This window comes from Triticum urartu, chromosome 6 (assembly GCF_003073215.2).
Source record: "Triticum urartu cultivar G1812 chromosome 6, Tu2.1, whole genome shotgun sequence".
NCBI classification, from domain to species: domain Eukaryota; kingdom Viridiplantae; phylum Streptophyta; class Magnoliopsida; order Poales; family Poaceae; genus Triticum; species Triticum urartu.
The window spans coordinates 500,110,776-500,113,852 of record NC_053027.1 but is presented as its reverse complement, the minus strand read 5'-3'; the positions used below and the strand labels follow the sequence as shown (position 1 = coordinate 500,113,852).

The following is a 3,077-nucleotide window of genomic DNA, read 5'->3' as shown; positions in this document are numbered from 1 at the left end:
TAATTAAATATGCACAAAGTACACATAAATGGAAGAGAAACTCCATCAACCAATGCCAGTTCTAGGTAACACAATGTAGCAAATATTAAAAGCTGGAAGTTATAGATATGCCTTTATCCAGTCCTGGAAAACTTGAAGAAACTTGTGAATAATTTTGTGTTCCCATAAGATCAAATTTTTCTTTAACATAAGCTTCCAAGAGAATGGTTGGGTTGCCATTTTTGAAGATTTTATTCTTCCTTCGCATCCAGATGTTCTAGCAACCAATAACAATAATGTTGAAAGCAATTCCATTGGGAAATTCGAAGAGAGCCAAGTTGAACTGTTGAAAAACATATGTATCCCTCTTCATATTGGGAATTAAAGTGTCCCGGCATTGCAATGCAAAGGAGCAGTCTCAGAATAGATGCAAATTGGTTTCTAGTACCTGATCATTGCAAGAACACAGTGGTAGGAGGGTAGGTGGGAGGACTTCCTCTGTAGCAAATATTTAGTGACAATTATGTCATGAAGGAGTAACCAGGAGAAAACTTTGTATCTGAGAATTACTGCTGAATTCTAGACTTTTGTAAAAAGGGGATGAGCAGCCACTCCTTGTTTCAAAACTTTATAGAGTCTTGTGGAGGAGAAAGTAGTACAGTTACAATTGTAAATCCATTTATCATTGGTTGGTTAAAGTTGGGTTTGAGTCAAGATCATGTTAACCTATAGGAATTGATCAAAAGCTTGGATTGAGAGTGGTATATGGAAGAGGTCTTTAGTTGGTCCAGTAACAACAACCTGATGGACAGATGCTAGATTATCCACAGCAAAGGAGAACAGTTCAGGGAATTTTTCTTTCAGGGGAGCATTGTTCCGTTTGTCACGCCAGAAGATAGCCGAGGAACCATCTCCAATGTTGCAAGAGGCAATGTTTTCGGGTAGCATCTTGAGAATAGCTCTCCACTCAGAGAATTCCACGGGTCTACAAGAGGTAATGTTGCAAGAAGTATGGCATTTGGCTTCTCATTGATGTTTAAGCCCACTATATAACAAGATGTTGGTTCCTTGAGCACATGCCATGCCTGCATAGGATATGCATAACATGCCCAGGTGGAGTGGGATTAGCATGATATGGAGCTTAACTGATGAAAATTAACACTAAGGATCCATGGCTCAATGGTAGCGCGTCTGACTTCAGATCATAAGGTTGCATGTTTGATTCATGTCGGGTTCAATACCCTCGATCCATGCAAATTAATTCAATTTTTTTCTTCAAAGAACTAAGAGAAGCAAAGTCTCCGGTTCTCAAGTTGGACAAAGGTCATAGAAATAAATACCAATAATGCCAAATAAGTACACCATGAAAATGTATTCATGATGAATCTATTGGTTTTGGTTTTATGTTATAGATTTTGATATTTTCTTTTATAAACTTGATCAAAGTTTGACTTGGGAACTTTTTTTTAGAGCACTTCTTTAGAAGTGAGATAAATTTAGTCCACATCAACACCGATGTCACTCTCACTCGCTTGAGAACTATCCATTTAACCTGTGATGTGATGTTTTTTAATTCTTTTGTTGTAATTCCTGTCACAGGGATTTGCAGACACTCGGTAAGAGTGTTCTAAAATACTCAACCACATCAAAGTTTGCTCCACCATGTTCAGCCGGCGAAATTAACATGTATAGCGATGTTGAAACTTTGCAAGCACTCAAAACATGTGACAATGTTGACTAAAAAATGATAATGTTTTGAATTTTTCACTGTTCACCCGAGCTCACGTTGCTATCGGCAGGCAAGCAATCAAGATCATTATCATTTCGGCGTGTCTGTGACTTGTTCAATTTGTTCAGCCGCTTCCGTTGCACTGGAAATCGCGCCGTTATGCGTCTTTGTCGCGCCATGCTGCCTGATCTTCGGGGCTCTGAAACCTGATCCCGGGTCTACGTTGTGTTGTCCTGCGCAGCTTAACCTGCTGAGCCATGGCCACGCCCTTCTGAAGGGCTGTAAATTGCAATGGTGCACTGAGCCGGAGCAGTTCTGTAACAAAGACGCTGGGTCCTGAATCCTGATCAGGGGCGAGGCAGCCACGCACGTGCTGCATAAGACGTCCTAGCAAGTGTAATTAAGATAGTAGATTAATATTTATTAGAGCACATTAGCACACCGGATCCGTGGCGCAATGGTAGCGCGTCTGACTCCAGATCAGAAGGTTGCGTGTTCGATTCACGTCGGGTTCAATATCCCCCGTTCCTAATCCCGTTCCTTTTTTTTATTTTGGCCCTCCTTTTCCTCTTATTAATTTCCTGGCCTACCATGCAAGTTTAGCTGTGGAACTGTCATCATCCACGGGTTCCTTATCTGCATATAAGTGGCGCTGCTCATTTCCAGTTCACCCCCTCTTTGTCATTTTCTTCTCTTGGACAAAATACCATTTCTAAGCATTAACCATAAGAAATTTTTGATCTTCGGTGGGATATTAAGCTTCCATATGTGTCAATAAGGCACCATGGCTGTTGATATAGAATGTGGCATTGCTATCGAGGGGCACTCTTAAGATTGTGTTGCATTTTGTATGCTACGTTATACTACTTGGTGCTCCTACTAATACACAGTTCTGCGTTGTGTCACGGCAATTCTATTTGACACTTAGTGTGTCAAGATGTCGATCAAACACTAACATTTACGCGTGCCTCGGCCGGCCCATTCCCAGTTTAGCTGGTTTTTGTGTGTGTTTTTCCTCTTCTTCCCGTTTTTGGTTTCCTTCCTGTTTTCAGTTGGTCATTTTCTTTCTTTGTTTTCTACCTCTCATTTTTCTAATGCAAATTTCACTTTTCTACTTCCTTTCTTTGATTTATGTTTCACACTGCATTTTGGACTTGAACTTTAACTTCACACTATATGAAACATGTATGCATAACTTTTCAAAAACACTGAATTTTCTAGAAAATGTCAAATCATTTTTAATGCATGAATATTTTTTGTATTTTTTGCGATGTATAGTTAGTTACATACTCCCTCCATCCCAAAATAAGTGACTCAACTTTATACTAACTTTGTACTAGAGTTAGTACAAAATCGAATCACTTAATTT

General features: G+C 39.6%; 1 non-coding gene across 1 annotated transcript; it reads left to right on the top strand.

Moving 5' to 3' along the window:
* Positions 1-2,151: 2,151 nt before the first annotated feature.
* On the top strand, positions 2,152-2,223 carry TRNAW-CCA. The gene has a single exon. It is a non-coding gene; the product is annotated as a tRNA-Trp (tRNA).
* The last annotated feature ends 854 nt before the right edge of the window (positions 2,224-3,077 follow it).